This window comes from Pleurodeles waltl, unplaced genomic scaffold (assembly GCF_031143425.1).
Source record: "Pleurodeles waltl isolate 20211129_DDA unplaced genomic scaffold, aPleWal1.hap1.20221129 scaffold_39, whole genome shotgun sequence".
Taxonomy (NCBI): Eukaryota; Metazoa; Chordata; class Amphibia; order Caudata; family Salamandridae; genus Pleurodeles; species Pleurodeles waltl.
In genome coordinates, this window is record NW_027150097.1 from 480894 (window position 1) to 501203 (window position 20310).

Here is a 20310-nt window from a genome sequence, read left to right on the forward strand (position 1 = left end):
GGTCCCTCAAACTAGGGTGGAAGCCCCCCTTTAGCACATGACTCTCAGAATAACAAGTCAGAGCAGACATTAGTGTAACTGGGTACTCAAGCTTGTGAAAGGCACAAGTGCAAGTAGTGAACTGCAACGTGACCTCACAGCATACACTTTAGACATCCTTTGTAAACACACACACATATTTTCAGTCTAACTTGTTTACATTTTACATCAATAAATATGGTAATATTTGTACTTGAAATGTTTAATTTGCCTACCTTTGGCGCATATTCCTAGTACCTTATATTTTAACTTTTCTCCATTCGGATGTATACAATTGGTATAATGTCAGAAAGGGAGAAGACGACCGAGAATGCCTAAGAATGTGCGCTTCCATGCTTTTAAGAACATATGTCTGGTGTTGTGACAAAACAGCAGTGACCACTTCAGCTCAGCACTTGCTTCTTCCTCTGCTGTCCCAAAATATTGTGGAATTACTAGTCTCTGCGCCTCTGACAAGGCTGCTGACATCCGATTGATGATTTGTAGCCTTGTGGGCTGTGAGTGCTTTGGCTGTGCTGCCCCCTGGCAGTCACTCTGTGAAGATGCAGGTACCTGGGAACAACACAGAATACTTCTGAGCTGTTTCTTCTCTGTTTGAACCAATCCAGTGTCAGGACTGGAGTCGGTGCTGTTAGTAGATAGAGAAGGAGTATAACTCGAGCCCCAGGAGGGCAGCCTGGAGCCTGTGACAGGTGCAGGGGAGTGTCGTCAAGGAAGCAGCTGGAAGATAACTGGAGAGGGGTCTGTGGGGCCATCAGTCTGGTGAGGAAACCCAGGAGTGTCCTACGGATGGGGCGTGGCTTTGTCTGGCTCAAGGGGAGGGGTTAGTAATAGTGAATGCAGGGACTTCTGGTGTCCTCCGTGTCCTGGGCTCTGTGTATGTGTAGAAGCTCTAAGGTTGTAAATAATGAGACCTACAGGTTGTGGCAGAAATGATGACTTCTGGTCATTCCTTCGCTTTTGTCAGAAGTGAAGTGTCTGTTACCCCAATTGATTGTGTACTACTGAGAAGAAGAATATAACTCTCAGTGTACGGAATGCAGTGTGACCTAGGAGACACCTCACATACACTGAGCTGTATGATGAGTTCACAGTTCCCATATGGTCTAGAGGTTAGGATTCCTGGTTTTCACCCAGGCAGTCGGGTTCAACTCCCGGTATGGGAACTCCATTTTTTTTTTTTCACTACTCAGACATTTTAATCTTTCTCAGTTTTTTTCTATAAACCTAAATGCACCTAAAGTCTTAATAAATGTCACTTGCTTTGTCTTCTGCTTCCATCTAATGCCGTCAGAGGTTTACACCGACCCCCAGATCTACTGCCCTCTCTCCCCAGCCCTTGACCTGTACATTAATACTATGAAGGGTTATTCCTTGTTTTTCTTTTATTGCACAACAAAAAGTACAGATTATATAAAGAGACCGGGGCACAGAGAAGAAGGCAGCAATTGACTGTGGTCCCACCATGGGAAATTCGCATTTTATTACCTGCCCCTTCCATACTGTGGGTTCATCATTTGTTTTATGACATGATTTCCCTGCTGTGTTGTATCTAGTATAAGACTTGAGTACTTTATGTGTTTTATATCATCTGTGATATTGCAGCTGTTGTTTGCAGTGTCCACATTTTGCAACCTGTGTGCTTTGTACCCTCACTGCTGCTCTCTCAGAGAGGGTAGGCTGAACACTACCGGTAGTATCAGACACCAGAGATGCCTCCTGTACCTGGAATAAAACTCTGCTTCTTTGTAAGAAATACAGGGGTGAAGATCTGCTGCATTCACAGTGACCCACTGACTCTTTTACAAAGGTTCCCAGCCGTGCAAAGACTCTTGGTGGTTAGTTAAGGGGCCATGCTAAATGGAGATTTCGAAGCATCAGACGAGACGTTTTCTTTGTTTCTGCATCAGCAAAAGTATATTTCTGTTTTTATGTTATTACTTGTGAAATACACATTTTAGTTGTGCTGTTGGATTTGTCATGTTTGATTTACAGTGTGAACAAATTCAAGCGATAGACAGTAGGTGGTGACTGACACTGCTTCAGGACTCCTAGGGTTGAGGATCGTGGACGTTGGTTCCATTGTGTAATGATTAGCACTCTGGACTCTAAATCCAGCAATCTGAGTTCCAATATCGGTAGGACCTGGAATGTTTGTAATAATACTTTTGTTTAAATTTATTGCAGGTCTTGAGCAGGAAACCATTTGTATCTCTGACATAACCCGTCTCTTCCTCTTTTCATTCCCCTCGTGGTTTCTGCGGTTTGGGGGCATCTATACATTATTCTATAGGCGTTGCTGGGGACACTTGATGCTACACACAGGTGTTGTCTACGTCCTGTGTCTGTGTGGACACCTCTCTACTCTGGCTACACAACTGTAAGATGCACAGTGTGGACCTGACTCCACTTGGCCTTCACAACGGATAACTTACAAGGAGAGAAAAACTTACGGAAATGTACGGTGTGAAAGAACGACTTTACCAAAGTGTTAATGTATGAAATTGCCCTTTGCTTTTTTTTTGTGAGTTGCAAATGGTAACATTTGACTAAAGCAAGTACCCAAAATTAAACAGTTTTCAGCTGGACTCATATAACTTGCATTTGCAGTGGAAGATCTGCCTGGAGCAGTATATGAGTGTGAAAAGGTCTCTAGTTTTGTCTTGAAATACCAGAGACTTCGGCGCTCTCCACCAGTCTCCTTCGACATCACATCCTGATGCTGAACAGTATTAGCACATAAATGAATAAAAAACTGGCTGACGTGTACATGCACATGTGTGCATATGTACCACGGTGCTATAGTCTGATGACATATATGTGCCAGTCTGTGGGGTCAAAGGGCAGTCAGAATTACTGGGCCACAGTTGTATCAACGAGGACTGTGTACTTCCTGTGCCCTGGGGCATTCGTACTCTGGTCCCTCAAACTAGGGTGGAAGCCCCCCTTTAGCACATGACTCTCAGAATAACAAGTCAGAGCAGACATTAGTGTAACTGGGTACTCACACTTGTGAAAGGCACAAGTGCAAGTAGTGAACTGCAACCTGACCTCACAGCATACACTTTAGACATCCTTTGTAAACACACACACATATTTTCAGTCTAACTTGTTTACATTTTACATCAATAAATATGGTAATATTTGTACTTGAAATGTTTAATTTGCCTACCTTTGGCGCATATTCCTAGTACCTTATATTTGAACTTTTCTCCATTCGGGTGTATACAATTGGTATAATGTCAGAAAGGGAGAAGACGACCGAGAATGCCTAAGAATGTGCGCTTACATGCTTTTAAGAACATATGTCTGGTGTTGTGACAAAACAGCAGTGACCACTTCAGCTCAGCACTTGCTTCTTCCTCTGCTGTCCCAAAATATTGTGGAATTACTAGTCTCTGCGCCTCTGACAAGGCTGCTGACATCCGATTGATGATTTGTAGCCTTGTGGGCTGTGAGTGCTTTGGCTGTGCTGCCCCCTGGCAGTCACTCTGTGAAGATGCAGGTACCTGGGAACAACACAGACTACTTCTGAGCTGTTTCTTCTCTGTTTGAACCAATCCAGTGTCAGGACTGGAGTCGGTGCTGTTAGTAGATAGAGAAGGAGTATAACTCGAGCCCCAGGAGGGCAGCCTGGAGCCTGTGACAGGTGCAGGGGAGTGTCGTCAAGGAAGCAGCTGGAAGATAACTGGAGAGGGGTCTGTGGGGCCATCAGTCTGGTGAGGAAACCCAGGAGTGTCCTACGGATGAGGCGTGGCTTTGTCTGGCTCAAGGGGAGGGGTTAGTAATAGTGAATGCAGGGACTGCTGCTGTCCTCCGTGTCCTGGGCTCTGTGTAGGTGTAGAAGCTCTAAGGTTGTAAATAATGAGACCTGACAGGTTGTGGCAGAAATGATGACTTCTGGTCATTCCTTCTCTTTTGTCAGAAGTGAAGTGTCTGTTACCCCAATTGATTGTGTACTACTGAGAAGAAGAATATAACTCTCAGTGTACGGAATGCAGTGTGACCTAGGAGACACCTCACATACACTGAGCTGTATGATGAGTTCACAGTTCCCATATGGTCTAGCGGTTAGGATTCCTGGTTTTCACCCAGGCGGCCCGGGTTCAACTCCCGGTATGGGAACTCCATTTTTTTTTTTCACTACTCAGACATTTTAATCTTTCTCAGTTTTTTTCTATAAACCTAAATGCACCTAAAGTCTTAATAAATGTCACTTGCTTTGTCTTCTGCTTCCATCTAATGCCGTCAGAGGTTTACACCGACCCCCAGATCTACTGCCCTCTCTCCCCAGCCCTTGACCTGTACATTAATACTATTCCTTGTTTTTCTTTTATTGCACAACAAAAAGTACAGATTATATAAAGAGACCGGGGCACAGAGAAGAAGGCAGCAATTGACTGTGGTCCCACCATGGGAAATTCGCATTTTATTACCTGCCCCTTCCATACTGTGGGTTCATCATTTGTTTTATGACATGATTTCCCTGCTGTGTTGTATCTAGTATAAGACTTGAGTACTTTATGTGTTTTATATCATCTGTGATATTGCAGCTGTTGTTTGCAGTGTCCACATTTTGCAACCAGTGTGCTTTGTACCCTCACTGCTGCTCTCTCAGAGAGGGTAGGCTGAACACTACCGGTAGTATCAGACACCAGAGATGCCTCCTGTACCTGGAATAAAACTCTGCTTCTTTGTAAGAAATACAGGGGTGAAGATCTGCTGCATTCACAGTGACCCACTGACTCTTTTACAAAGGTTCCCAGCCGTGCAAAGACTCTTGGTGGTTAGTTAAGGGGCCATGCTAAATGGAGATTTCGAAGCATCAGACGAGACGTTTTCTTTGTTTCTGCATCAGCAAAAGTATATTTCTGTTTTTATGTTATTACTTGTGAAATACACATTTTAGTTGTGCTGTTGGATTTGTCATGTTTGATTTACAGTGTGAACGAATTCAAGCGATAGACAGTAGGTGGTGACTGACACTGCTTCAGGACTCCTAGGGTTGAGGATCGTGGACGTTGGTTCCATTGTGTAATGATTAGCACTCTGGACTCTAAATCCAGCAATCTGAGTTCCAATATCGGTAGGACCTGGAATGTTTGTAATAATACTTTTGTTTAAATTTATTGCAGGTCTTGAGCAGGAAACCATTTGTATCTCTGACATAACCCGTCTCTTCCTCTTTTCATTCCCCTCGTGGTTTCTGCGGTTTGGGGGCATCTATACATTATTCTATAGGCGTTGCTGGGGACACTTGATGCTACACACAGGTGTTGTCTACGTCCTGTGTCTGTGTGGACACCTCTCTACTCTGGCTACACAACTGTAAGATGCACAGTGTGGACCTGACTCCACTTGGCCTTCACACCGGATAACTTACAAGGAGAGAGAAACTTACGGAAATGTACGTTGTGAAAGAACGACTTTACCAAAGTGTTAATGTATGAAATTGCCCTTTACTTTTTTTTTGTGAGTTGCAAATGGTAACATTTGACTAAAGCAAGTACCCAAAATTAAACAGTTTTCAGCTGGACTCATATAACTTGCATTTGCAGTGGAAGATCTGCCTGGAGCAGTATATGAGTGTGAAAAGGTCTCTAGTTTTGTCTTGAAATACCAGAGACTTCGGCGCTCTCCACCAGTCTCCTTCGACATCACATCCTGATGCTGAACAGTATTAGCACATAAATGAATAAAAAACTGGCTGACGTGTACATGCACATGTGTGCATATGTACCACGGTGCTATAGTCTGATGACATATATGTGCCAGTCTGTGGGGTCAAAGGGCAGTCAGATGTTACTGGGCCACAGTTGTATCAACGAGGACTGTGTACTTCCTGTGCCCTGGGGCATTCGTACTCTGGTCCCTCAAACTAGGGTGGAAGCCCCCCTTTAGCACATGACTCTCAGAATAACAAGTCAGAGCAGACATTAGTGTAACTGGGTACTCACACTTGTGAAAGGCACAAGTGCAAGTAGTGAACTGCAACCTGACCTCACAGCATACACTTTAGACATCCTTTGTAAACACACACACATATTTTCAGTCTAACTTGTTTACATTTTACATCAATAAATATGGTAATATTTGTACTTGAAATGTTTAATTTGCCTACCTTTGGCGCATATTCCTAGTACCTTATATTTGAACTTTTCTCCATTCGGGTGTATACAATTGGTATAATGTCAGAAAGGGAGAAGACGACCGAGAATGCCTAAGAATGTGCGCTTACATGCTTTTAAGAACATATGTCTGGTGTTGTGACAAAACAGCAGTGACCACTTCAGCTCAGCACTTGCTTCTTCCTCTGCTGTCCCAAAATATTGTGGAATTACTAGTCTCTGCGCCTCTGACAAGGCTGCTGACATCCGAATGATGATTTGTAGCCTTGTGGGCTGTGAGTGCTTTGGCTGTGCTGCCCCCTGGCAGTCACTCTGTGAAGATGCAGGTACCTGGGAACAACACAGACTACTTCTGAGCTGTTTCTTCTCTGTTTGAACCAATCCAGTGTCAGGACTGGAGTCGGTGCTGTTAGTAGATAGAGAAGGAGTATAACTCGAGCCCCAGGAGGGCAGCCTGGAGCCTGTGACAGGTGCAGGGGAGTGTCGTCAAGGAAGCAGCTGGAAGATAACTGGAGAGGGGTCTGTGGGGCCATCAGTCTGGTGAGGAAACCCAGGAGTGTCCTACGGATGGGGCGTGGCTTTGTCTGGCTCAAGGGGAGGGGTTAGTAATAGTGAATGCAGGGACTGCTGCTGTCCTCCGTGTCCTGGGCTCTGTGTAGGTGTAGAAGCTCTAAGGTTGTAAATAATGAGACCTGACAGGTTGTGGCAGAAATGATGACTTCTGGTCATTCCTTCTCTTTTGTCAGAAGTGAAGTGTCTGTTACCCCAATTGATTGTGTACTACTGAGAAGAAGAATAGAACTCTCAGTGTACGGAATGCAGTGTGACCTAGGAGACACCTCACATACGCTGAGCTGTATGATGAGTTCACAGTTCCCATATGGTCTAGCGGTTAGGATTCCTGGTTTTCACCCAGGCGGCCCGGGTTCAACTCCCGGTATGGGAACTCCATTTTTTTTTTTCACTACTCAGACATTTGAATCTTTCTCAGTTTTTTTCTATAAACCTAAATGCACCTAAAGTCTTAATAAATGTCACTTGCTTTGTCTTCTGCTTCCATCTAATGCCGTCAGAGGTTTACACCGACCCCCAGATCTACTGCCCTCTCTCCCCAGCCCTTGACCTGTACATTAATACTATTCCTTGTTTTTCTTTTATTGCACAACAAAAAGTACAGATTATATAAAGAGACCGGGGCACAGAGAAGAAGGCAGCAATTGACTGTGGTCCCACCATGGGAAATTCGCATTTTATTACCTGCCCCTTCCATACTGTGGGTTCATCATTTGTTTTATGACATGATTTCCCTGCTGTGTTGTATCTAGTATAAGACTTGAGTACTTTATGTGTTTTATATCATCTGTGATATTGCAGCTGTTGTTTGCAGTGTCCACATTTTGCAACCAGTGTGCTTTGTACCCTCACTGCTGCTCTCTCAGAGAGGGTAAGCTGAACACTACCGGTAGTATCAGACACCAGAGATGCCTCCTGTACCTGGAATAAAACTCTGCTTCTTTGTAAGAAATACAGGGGTGAAGATCTGCTGCATTCACAGTGACCCACTGACTCTTTTACAAAGGTTCCCAGCCGTGCAAAGACTCTTGGTGGTTAGTTAAGGGGCCATGCTAAATGGAGATTTCGAAGCATCAGACGAGACGTTTTCTTTGTTTCTGCATCAGCAAAAGTATATTTCTGTTTTTATGTTATTACTTGTGAAATACACATTTTAGTTGTGCTGTTGGATTTGTCATGTTTGATTTACAGTGTGAACGAATTCAAGCGATAGACAGTAGGTGGTGACTAACACTGCTTCAGGACTCCTAGGGTTGAGGATCGTGGACGTTGGTTCCATCGTGTAATGATTAGCACTCTGGACTCTGAATCCAGCAATCTGAGTTCCAATATCGGTAGGATCTGGAATGTTTGTAATAATACTTTTGTTTTAATTTATTGCAGGTCTTGAGCAGGAAACCATTTGTATCTCTGACATAACCCGTCTCTTCCTCTTTTCATTCCCCTCGTGGTTTCTGCGGTTTGGGGGCATCTATACATTATTCTATAGGCGTTGCTGGGGACACTTGATGCTACACACAGGTGTTGTCTACGTCCTGTGTCTGTGTGGACACCTCTCTACTCTGGCTACACAACTGTAAGATGCACAGTGTGGACCTGACTCCACTTGGCCTTCACACCGGATAACTTACAAGGAGAGAGAAACTTACGGAAATGTACGGTGTGAAAGAACGACTTTACCAAAGTGTTAATGTATGAAATTGCCCTTTGCTTTTTTTTTGTGAGTTGCAAATGGTAACATTTGACTAAAGCAAGTACCCAAAATTAAACAGTTTTCAGCTGGACTCATATAACTTGCATTTGCAGTGGAAGATCTGCCTGGAGCAGTATATGAGTGTGAAAAGGTCTCTAGTTTTGTCTTGAAATACCAGAGACTTCGGCGCTCTCTACCAGTCTCCTTCGACATCACATCCTGATGCTGAACAGTATTAGCACATAAATGAAAAAAAAACTGGCTGACGTGTACATGCACATGTGTGCATATGTACCACGGTGCTATAGTCTGATGACATATATGTGCCAGTCTGTGGGGTCAAAGGGCAGTCAGAAGTTACTGGGCCACAGTTGTATCAATGAGGACTGTGTACTTCCTGTGCCCTGGGGCATTCGTACTCTGGTCCCTCAAACTAGGGTGGAAGCCCCCCTTTAGCACATGACTCTCAGAATAACAAGTCAGAGCAGACATTAGTGTAACTGGGTACTCACGCTTGTGAAAGGCACAAGTGCAAGTAGTGAACTGCAACCTGACCTCACAGCATACACTTTAGACATCCTTTGTAAACACACACACATATTTTCAGTCTAACTTGTTTACATTTTACATCAATAAATATGGTAATATTTGTACTTGAAATGTTTAATTTGCCTACCTTTGGCGCATATTCCTAGTACCTTATATTTTAACTTTTCTCCATTCGGGTGTATACAATTGGTATAATGTCAGAAAGGGAGAAGACGACCGAGAGTGCCTAAGAATGTGCGCTTACATGCTTTTAAGAACATATGTCTGGTGTTGTGACAAAACAGCAGTGACCACTTCAGCTCAGCACTTACTTCTTCCTCTGCTGTCCCAAAATATTGTGGAATTACTAGTCTCTGCGCCTCTGACAAGGCTGCTGACATCCGATTGATGATTTGTAGCCTTGTGGGCTGTGAGTGCTTTGGCTGTGCTGCCCCCTGGCAGTCACCCTGTGAAGATGCAGGTACCTGGGAACAACACAGACTACTTCTGAGCTGTTTCTTCTCTGTTTGAACCAATCCAGTGTCAGGACTGGAGTCGGTGCTGTTAGTAGATAGAGAAGGAGTATAACTCCAGCCCCAGGAGGGCAGCCTGGAGCCTGTGACAGGTGCAGGGGAGTGTCGTCAAGGAAGCAGCTGGAGGATAACTGGAGAGGGGTCTGTGGGGCCATCAGTCTGGTGAGGAAACCCAGGAGTGTCCTACGGATGGGGCGTGGCTTTGTCTGGCTCAAGGGGAGGGGTTAGTAATAGTGAATGCAGGGACTGCTGGTGTCCTCCGTGTCCTGGGCTCTGTGTATGTGTAGAAGCTCTAAGGTTGTAAATAATGAGACCTACAGGTTGTGGCAGAAATGATGACTTCTGGTCATTCCTTCTCTTTTGTCAGAAGTGAAGTGTCTGTTACCCCAATTGATTGTGTACTACTGAGAAGAAGAATATAACTCTCAGTGTACGGAATGCAGTGTGACCTAGGAGACACCTCACATACACTGAGCTGTATGATGAGTTCACAGTTCCCATATGGTCTAGCGGTTAGGATTCCTGGTTTTCACCCAGGCGGCCCGGGTTCAACTCCCGGTATGAGAACTACATTTATTATTTTCCCCAACTACTCAGACATTTTAATCTTTCTCAGTTTTTTTCTATAAACCTAAATGCACCTAAAGTCTTAATAAATGTCACTTGCTTTGTCTTCTGCTTCCATCTAATGCCGTCAGAGGTTTACACCGACCCCCAGATCTACTGCCCTCTCTCCCCAGCCCTTGACCTGTACATTAATACTATGAAGGGTTATTCCTTGTTTTTCTTTTATTGCACAACAAAAAGTACAGATTATATAAAGAGACCGGGGCACAGAGAAGAAGGCAGCAATTGACTGTGGTCCCACCATGGGAAATTCGCATTTTATTACCTGCCCCTTCCATACTGTGGGTTCATCATTTGTTTTATGACATGATTTCCCTGCTGTGTTGTATCTAGTATAAGACTTGAGTACTTTATGTGTTTTATATCATCTGTGATATTGCAGCTGTTGTTTGCAGTGTCCACATTTTGCAACCAGTGTGCTTTGTACCCTCACTGCTGCTCTCTCAGAGAGGGTAGGCTGAACACTACCGGTAGTATCAGACACCAGAGATGCCTCCTGTACCTGGAATAAAACTCTGCTTCTTTGTAAGAAATACAGGGGTGAAGATCTGCTGCATTCACAGTGACCCACTGACTCTTTTACAAAGGTTCCCAGCCGTGCAAAGACTCTTGGTGGTTAGTTAAGGGGCCATGCTAAATGGAGATTTCGAAGCATCAGACGAGACGTTTTCTTTGTTTCTGCATCAGCAAAAGTATATTTCTGTTTTTATGTTATTACTTGTGAAATACACATTTTAGTTGTGCTGTTGGATTTGTCATGTTTGATTTACAGTGTGAACGAATTCAAGCGATAGACAGTAGGTGGTGACTAACACTGCTTCAGGACTCCTAGGGTTGAGGATCGTGGACGTTGGTTCCATCGTGTAATGATTAGCACTCTGGACTCTGAATCCAGCAATCTGAGTTCCAATATCGGTAGGACCTGGAATGTTTGTAATAATACTTTTGTTTAAATTTATTGCAGGTCTTGAGCAGGAAACCATTTGTATCTCTGACATAACCCGTCTCTTCCTCTTTTCATTCCCCTCGTGGTTTCTGCGGTTTGGGGGCATCTATACATTATTCTATAGGCGTTGCTGGGGACACTTGATGCTACACACAGGTGTTGTCTACGTCCTGTGTCTGTGTGGACACCTCTCTACTCTGGCTACACAACTGTAAGATGCACAGTGTGGACCTGACTCCACTTGGCCTTCACACCGGATAACTTACAAGGAGAGAGAAACTTGCGGAAATGTACGGTGTGAAAGAACGACTTTACCAAAGTGTTAATGTATGAAATTGCCCTTTGCTTTTTTTTTGTGAGTTGCAAATGGTAACATTTGACTAAAGCAAGTACCCAAAATTAAACAGTTTTCAGCTGGACTCATATAACTTGCATTTGCAGTGGAAGATCTGCCTGGAGCAGTATATGAGTGTGAAAAGTTCTCTAGTTTTGTCTTGAAATACCAGAGACTTCGGCGCTCTCCACCAGTCTCCTTCGACATCACATCCTGATGCTGAACAGTATTAGCACATAAATGAATAAAAAACTGGCTGACGTGTACATGCACATGTGTGCATATGTACCACGGTGCTATAGTCTGATGACATATATGTGCCAGTCTGTGGGGTCAAAGGGCAGTCAGAAGTTACTGGGCCACAGTTGTATCAACGAGGACTGTGTACTTCCTGTGCCCTGGGGCATTCGTACTCTGGTCCCTCAAACTAGGGTGGAAGCCCCTCTTTAGCACATGACTCTCAGAATAACAAGTCAGAGCAGACATTAGTGTAACTGGGTACTCACACTTGTTAAAGGCACAAGTGCAAGTAGTGAACTGCAACCTGACCTCACAGCATACACTTTAGACATCCTTTGTAAACACACACACATATTTTCAGTCTAACTTGTTTACATTTTACATCAATAAATATGGTAATATTTGTACTTGAAATGTTTAATTTGCCTACCTTTGGCGCATATTCCTAGTACCTTATATTTTAACTTTTCTCCATTCGGGTGTATACAATTGGTATAATGTCAGAAAGGGAGAAGACGACCGAGAATGCCTAAGAATGTGCGCTTACATGCTTTTAAGAACATATGTCTGGTGTTGTGACAAAACAGCAGTGACCACTTCAGCTCAGCACTTGCTTCTTCCTCTGCTGTCCCAAAATATTGTGGAATTACTAGTCTCTGCGCCTCTGACAAGGCTGCTGACATCCGATTGATGATTTGTAGCCTTGTGGGCTGTGAGTGCTTTGGCTGTGCTGCCCCCTGGCAGTCACTCTGTGAAGATGCAGGTACCTGGGAACAACACAGACTACTTCTGAGCTGTTTCTTCTCTGTTTGAACCAATCCAGTGTCAGGACTGGAGTCAGTGCTGTTAGTAGATAGAGAAGGAGTATAACTCGAGACCCAGGAGGGCAGCCTGGAGCCTGTGACAGGTGCAGGGGAGTGTCGTCAAGGAAGCAGCTGGAAGATAACTGGAGAGGGGTCTGTGGGGCCATCAGTCTGGTGAGGAAACCCAGGAGTGTCCTACGGATGGGGCGTGGCTTTGTCTGGCTCAAGGGGAGGGGTTAGTAATAGTGAATGCAGGGACTGCTGCTGTCCTCCGTGTCCTGGGCTCTGTGTAGGTGTAGAAGCTCTAAGGTTGTAAATAATGAGACCTGACAGGTTGTGGCAGAAATGATGACTTCTGGTCATTCCTTCTCTTTTGTCAGAAGTGAAGTGTCTGTTACCCCAATTGATTGTGTACTACTGAGAAGAAGAATATAACTCTCAGTGTACGGAATGCAGTGTGACCTAGGAGACACCTCACATACACTGAGCTGTATGATGAGCTCACAGTTCCCATATGGTCTAGCGGTTAGGATTCCTGGTTTTCACCTAGGCGGCCTGGGTTCAACTCCCGTATGGGAACTCCATTTTTTTTTTTTCACTACTCAGACATTTTAATCTTTCTCAGTTTTTTTCTATAAACCTAAATGCACCTAAAGTCTTAATAAATGTCACTTGCTTTGTCTTCTGCTTCCATCTAATGCCGTCAGAGGTTTACACCGACCCCCAGATCTACTGCCCTCTCCCCCCAGCCCTTGACCTGTACATTAATACTATGAAGGGTTATTCCTTGTTTTTCTTTTATTGCACAACAAAAAGTACAGATTATATAAAGAGACCGGGGCACAGAGAAGAAGGCAGCAATTGACTGTGGTCCCACCATGGGAAATTTGCATTTTATTACCTGCCCCTTCCATACTGTGGGTTCATCATTTGTTTTATGACATGATTTCCCTGCTGTGTTGTATCTAGTATAAGACTTGAGTACTTTATGTGTTTTATATCATCTGTGATATTGCAGCTGTTGTTTGCAGTGTCCACATTTTGCAACCAGTGTGCTTTGTACCCTCACTGCTGCTCTCTCAGAGAGGGTAGGCTGAACACTACCGGTAGTATCAGACACCAGAGATGCCTCCTGTACCTGGAATAAAACTCTGCTTCTTTGTAAGAAATACAGGGGTGAAGATCTGCTGCATTCACAGTGACCCACTGACTCTTTTACAAAGGTTCCCAGCCGTGCAAAGACTCTTGGTGGTTAGTTAAGGGGCCATGCTAAATGGAGATTTCGAAGCATCAGACGAGACGTTTTCTTTGTTTCTGCATCAGCAAAAGTATATTTCTGTTTTTATGTTATTACTTGTGAAATACACATTTTAGTTGTGCTGTTGGATTTGTCATGTTTGATTTACAGTGTGAACGAATTCAAGCGATAGACAGTAGGTGGTGACTGACACTGCTTCAGGACTCCTAGGGTTGAGGATAGTGGACGTTGGTTCCATCGTGTAATGATTAGCACTCTGGACTCTGAATCCAGCAATCTGAGTTCCAATATCGGTAGGACCTGGAATGTTTGTAATAATACTTTTGTTTTAATTTATTGCAGGTCTTGAGCAGGAAACCATTTGTATCTCTGACATAACCCGTCTCTTCCTCTTTTCATTCCCCTCGTGGTTTCTGTGGTTTGGGGGCATCTATACATTATTCTATAGGCGTTGCTGGGGACACTTGATGCTACACACAGGTGTTGTCTACGTCCTGTGTCTGTGTGGACACCTCTCTACTCTGGCTACACAACTGTAAGATGCACAGTGTGGACCTGACTCCACTTGGCCTTCACACCGGATAACTTACAAGGAGAGAGAAACTTACGGAAATGTACGGTGTGAAAGAACGACTTTACCAAAGTGTTAATGTATGAAATTGCCCTTTGCTTTTTTTTTGTGAGTTGCAAATGGTAACATTTGACTAAAGCAAGTACCCAAAATTAAACAGTTTTCAGCTGGACTCATATAACTTGCATTTGCAGTGGAAGATCTGCCTGGAGCAGTATATGAGTGTGAAAAGGTCTCTAGTTTTGTCTTGAAATACCAGAGACTTCGGCGCTCTCCACCAGTCTCCTTCGACATCACATCCTGATGCTGAACAGTATTAGCACATAAATGAATAAAAAACTGGCTGACGTGTACATGCACATGTGTGCATATGTACCACGGTGCTATAGTCTGATGACATATGTGTGCCAGTCTGTGGGGTCAAAGGGCAGTCAGAAGTTACTGGGCCACAGTTGTATCAACGAGGACTGTGTACTTCCTGTGCCCTGGGGCATTCGTACTCTGGTCCCTCAAACTAGGGTGGAAGCCCCCCTTTAGCACATGACTCTCAGAATAACAAGTCAGAGCAGACATTAGTGTAACTGGGTACTCACACTTGTGAAAGGCACAAGTGCAAGTAGTGAACTGCAACCTGACCTCACAGCATACACTTTAGACATCCTTTGTAAACACACACACATATTTTCAGTCTAACTTGTTTACATTTTACATCAATAAATATGGTAATATTTGTACTTGAAATGTTTAATTTGCCTACCTTTGGCGCATATTCCTAGTACCTTATATTTGAACTTTTCTCCATTCGGGTGTATACAATTGGTATAATGTCAGAAAGGGAGAAGACGACCGAGAATGCCTAAGAATGTGCGCTTACATGCTTTTAAGAACATATGTCTGGTGTTGTGACAAAACAGCAGTGACCACTTCAGCTCAGCACTTGCTTCTTCCTCTGCTGTCCCAAAATATTGTGGAATTACTAGTCTCTGCGCCTCTGACAAGGCTGCTGACATCCGATTGATGATTTGTAGCCTTGTGGGCTGTGAGTGCTTTGGCTGTGCTGCCCCCTGGCAGTCACTCTGTGAAGATGCAGGTACCTGGGAACAACACAGACTACTTCTGAGCTGTTTCTTCTCTGTTTGAACCAATCCAGTGTCAGGACTGGAGTCGGTGCTGTTAGTAGATAGAGAAGGAGTATAACTCCAGCCCCAGGAGGGCAGCCTGGAGCCTGTGACAGGTGCAGGGGAGTGTCGTCAAGGAAGCAGCTGGAAGATAACTGGAGAGGGGTCTGTGGGGCCATCAGTCTGGTGAGGAAACCCAGGAGTGTCCTACGGATGGGGCGTGGCTTTGTCTGGCTCAAGGGGAGGGGTTAGTAATAGTGAATGCAGGGACTGCTGCTGTCCTCCGTGTCCTGGGCTCTGTATATGTGTAGAAGCTCTAAGGTTGTAAATAATGAGACCTACAGGTTGTGGCAGAAATGATGACTTCTGGTCATTCCTTCTCTTTTGTCAGAAGTGAAGTGTCTGTTACCCCAATTGATTGTGTACTACTGAGAAGAAGAATATAACTCTCAGTGTACGGAATGCAGTGTGACCTAGGAGACACCTCACATACACTGAGCTGTATGATGAGTTCACAGTTCCCATATGGTCTAGCGGTTAGGATTCCTGGTTTTCACCCCGGCGGCCCGGGTTCGACTCCCGGTATGGGAACTCCATTTTTTTTTTTCACTACTCAGACATTTTAATCTTTCACAGTTTTTTTCTATAAACCTAAATGCACCTAAAGTCTTAATAAATGTCACTTGCTTTGTCTTCTGCTTCCATCTAATGCCGTCAGAGGTTTACACCGACCCCCAGATCTACTGCCCTCTCTCCCCAGCCCTTGACCTGTACATTAATACTATGAAGGGTTATTCCTTGTTTTTCTTTTATTGCACAACAAAAAGTACAGATTATATAAAGAGACCGGGGCACAGAGAAGAAGGCAGCAATTGACTGGGGTCCCACCATGGGAAATTCGCATTTTATTACCTGCCCCTTCCATACTGTGGGTTCATCATTTGTTTTATGACATGATTTCCCTGCTGTGTTGTATCTAGTATAAGACTTGAGTACTTTATGTGTTTCATATCATCTGTGATATTGCAGCTGTTGTTTGCAGTGTCCACATTTTGCAACCAGTGTGCTTTGTAGCCTCACTGCTGCTCTCTCAGAGAGGGTAGGCTGAACACTACCGGTAGTATCAGACACCAGAGATGCCTCCTGTACCTGGAATAAAACTCTGCTTCTTTGTAAGAAATACAGGGGTGAAGATCTGCTGCATTCACAGTGACCCACTGACTCTTTTACAAAGGTTCCCAGCCGTGCAAAGACTCTTGGTGGTTAGTTAAGGGGCCATGCTAAATGGAGATTTCGAAGCATCAGACGAGACGTTTTCTTTGTTTCTGCATCAGCAAAAGTATATTTCTGTTTTTATGTTATTACTTGTGAAATACACATTTTAGTTGTGCTGTTGGATTTGTCATGTTTGATTTACAGTGTGAACGAATTCAAGCGATAGACAGTAGGTGGTGACTGACACTGCTTCAGGACTCCTAGGGTTGAGGATCGTGGACGTTGGTTCCATCGTGTAATGATTAGCACTCTGGACTCTGAATCCAGCAATCTGAGTTCCAATATCGGTAGAACCTGGAATGTTTGTAATAATACTTTTGTTTAAATTTATTGCAGGTCTTGAGCAGGAAACCATTTGTATCTCTGACATAACCCGTCTCTTCCTCTTTTCATTCCCCTCGTGGTTTCTGCGGTTTGGGGGCATCTATACATTATTCTATAGGCGTTGCTGGGGACACTTGATGCTACACACAGGTGTTGTCTACGTCCTGTGTCTGTGTGGACACCTCTCTACTCTGGCTACACAACTGTAAGATGCACAGTGTGGACCTGACTCCACTTGGCCTTCACACCGGATAACTTACAAGGAGAGAGAAACTTACGGAAATGTACGGTGTGAAAGAACGACTTTACCAAAGTGTTAATTTATGAAATTGCCCTTTGCTTTTTTTTTGTGAGTTGCAAATGGTAACATTTGACTAAAGCAAGTACCCAAAATTAAACAGTTTTCAGCTGGACTCATATAACTTGCATTTGCAGTGGAAGATCTGCCTGGAGCAGTATATGAGTGTGAAAAGGTCTCTAGTTTTGTCTTGAAATACCAGAGACTTCGGCGCTCTCCACCAGTCTCCTTCGACATCACATCCTGATGCTGAACAGTATTAGCACATAAATGAATAAAAAACTGGCTGACGTGTACATGCACATGTGTGCATATGTACCACGGTGCTATAGTCTGATGACATATATGTGCCAGTCTGTGGGGTCAAAGGGCAGTCAGAAGTTACTGGGCCACAGTTGTATCAATGAGGACTGTGTACTTCCTGTGCCCTGGGGCATTCGTACTCTGGTCCCTCAAACTAGGGTGGAAGCCCCCCTTTAGCACATGACTCTCAGAATAACAAGTCAGAGCAGACATTAGTGTAACTGGGTACTCACACTTGTGAAAGGCACAAGTGAAAGTAGTGAACTGCAACCTGACCTCACAGCATACACTTTAGACATCCTTTGTAAACACACACACATATTTTCAGTCTAACTTGTTTACATTTTACATCAATAAATATGGTAATATTTGTACTTGAAATGTTTAATTTGCCTACCTTTGGCGCATATTCCTAGTACCTTATATTTTAACTTTTCTCCATTCGGGTGTATACAATTGGTATAATGTCAGAAAGGGAGAAGACGATGGAGAATGCCTAAGAATGTGCGCCTACATGCTTTTAAGAACATATGTCTGGTGTTGTGACAAAACAGCAGTGACCACTTCAGCTCAGCACTTGCTTCTTCCTCTGCTGTACCAAAATATTGTGGAATTACTAGTCTCTGCGCCTCTGACAAGGCTGCTGACATCCGATTGATGATTTGTAGCCTTGTGGGCTGTGAGTGCTTTGGCTGTGCTGCCCCCTGGCAGTCACTCTGTGAAGATGCAGGTACCTGGGAACAACACAGACTACTTCTGAGCTGTTTCTTCTCTGTTTGAACCAATCCAGTGTCAGGACTGGAGTCGGTGCTGTTAGTAGATAGAGAAGGAGTATAACTCGAGCCCCAGGAGGGCAGCCTGGAGCCTGTGACAGGTGCAGGGGAGTGTCGTCAAGGAAGCAGCTGGAAGATAACTGGAGAGGGGTCTGTGGGGCCATCAGTCTGGTGAGGAAACCCAGGAGTGTCCTACGGATGGGGCGTAGCTTTGTCTGGCTCAAGGGGAGGGGTTAGTAATAGTGAATGCAGGGACTGCTGCTGTCCTCTGTGTCCTGGGCTCTGTGTATGTGTAGAAGCTCTAAGGTTGTAAATAATGAAACCTGACAGGTTGTGGCAGAAATGATGACTTCTGGTCATTCCTTCTCTTTTGTCAGAAGTGAAGTGTCTGTTACCCCAATTGATTGTGTACTACTGAGAAGAAGAATATAACTCTCAGTGTACGGAATGCAGTGTGACCTAGGAGACACCTCACATACACTGAGCTGTATGATGAGTTCACAGTTCCCATATGGTCTAGCGGTTAGGATTCCTGGTTTTCACCCAGGCGGCCCGGGTTCAACTCCCGGTATGGGAACTCCATTTTTTTTTTTCACTACTCAGACATTTTAATCTTTCTCAGTTTTTTTCTATAAACCTAAATGCACCTAAAGTCTTAATAAATGTCACTTGCTTTGTCTTCTGCTTCCATCTAATGCCGTCAGAGGTTTACACCGACCCCCAGATCTACTGCCCTCTCTCCCCAGCCCTTGACCTGTACATTAATACTATGAAGGGTTATTCCTTGTTTTTCTTTTATTGCACAACAAAAGGTACAGATTATATAAAGAGACCGGGGCACAGAGAAGAAGGCAGCAATTGACTGTGGTCCCACCATGGGAAATTCGCATTTTATTACCTGCCCCTTCCATACTGTGGGTTCATCATTTGTTTTATGACATGATTTCCCTGCTGTGTTGTATCTAGTATAAGACTTGAGTACTTTATGTGTTTTATATCATCTGTGATATTGCAGCTGTTGTTTGCAGTGTCCACATTTTGCAACCAGTGTGCTTTGTACCCTCACTGCTGCTCTCTCAGAGAGGGTAGGCTGAACACTACCGGTAGTATCAGACACCAGAGATGCCTCCTGTACCTGGAATAAAACTCTGCTTCTTTGTAAGAAATACAGGGGTGAAGATCTGCTGCATTCACAGTGACCCACTGACTCTTTTACAAAGGTTCCCAGCCGTGCAAAGACTCTTGGTGGTTAGTTAAGGGGCCATGCTAAATGGAGATTTCGAAGCATCAGACGAGACGTTTTCTTTGTTTCTGCATCAGCAAAAGTATATTTCTGTTTTTATGTTATTACTTGTGAAATACACATTTTAGTTGTGCTGTTGGATTTGTCATGTTTGATTTACAGTGTGAACGAATTCAAGCGATAGACAGTAGGTGGTGACTAACACTGCTTCAGGACTCCTAGGGTTGAGGATCGTGGACGTTGGTTCCATCGTGTAATGATTAGCTCTCTGGACTCTGAATCCAGCAATCTGAGTTCCAATATCGGTAGGACCTGGAATGTTTGTAATAATACTTTTGTTTTAATTTATTGCAGGTCTTGAGCAGGAAACCATTTGTATCTCTGACATAACCCGTCTCTTCCTCTTTTCATTCCCCTCGTGGTTTCTGCGGTTTGGGGGCATCTATACATTATTCTATAGGCGTTGCTGGGGACACTTGATGCTACACACAGGTGTTGTCTACGTCCTGTGTCTGTGTGGACACCTCTCTACTCTGGCTACACAACTGTAAGATGCACAGTGTGGACCTGACTCCACTTGGCCTTCACACCGGATAACTTACAAGGAGAGAGAAACTTACGGAAATGTACGGTGTGAAAGAACGACTTTACCAAAGTGTTAATGTATGAAATTGCCCTTTGCTTTTTTTTTGTGAGTTGCAAA

The 20310-nt window shown here is 44.1% G+C and overlaps 5 non-coding genes across 5 annotated transcripts; all 5 read left to right on the top strand.

Annotated features, from left to right (window-relative positions):
- Positions 1-4092: 4092 nt before the first annotated feature.
- TRNAE-UUC (transfer RNA glutamic acid (anticodon UUC)) lies at positions 4093-4164 on the top strand. Its single transcript has one exon. It is a non-coding gene; the product is annotated as a tRNA-Glu (tRNA).
- A 2877-nt stretch (positions 4165-7041) lies between these two features.
- Positions 7042-7113, top strand: TRNAE-UUC (transfer RNA glutamic acid (anticodon UUC)). Its single transcript has one exon. It is a non-coding gene; the product is annotated as a tRNA-Glu (tRNA).
- A 2876-nt stretch (positions 7114-9989) lies between these two features.
- On the top strand, positions 9990-10061 carry TRNAE-UUC (transfer RNA glutamic acid (anticodon UUC)). Its single transcript has one exon. It is a non-coding gene; the product is annotated as a tRNA-Glu (tRNA).
- Positions 10062-15910: 5849 nt separating this feature from the next.
- Positions 15911-15982, top strand: TRNAE-UUC (transfer RNA glutamic acid (anticodon UUC)). Its single transcript has one exon. It is a non-coding gene; the product is annotated as a tRNA-Glu (tRNA).
- Positions 15983-18869: 2887 nt separating this feature from the next.
- TRNAE-UUC (transfer RNA glutamic acid (anticodon UUC)) lies at positions 18870-18941 on the top strand. The gene has a single exon. It is a non-coding gene; the product is annotated as a tRNA-Glu (tRNA).
- The last annotated feature ends 1369 nt before the right edge of the window (positions 18942-20310 follow it).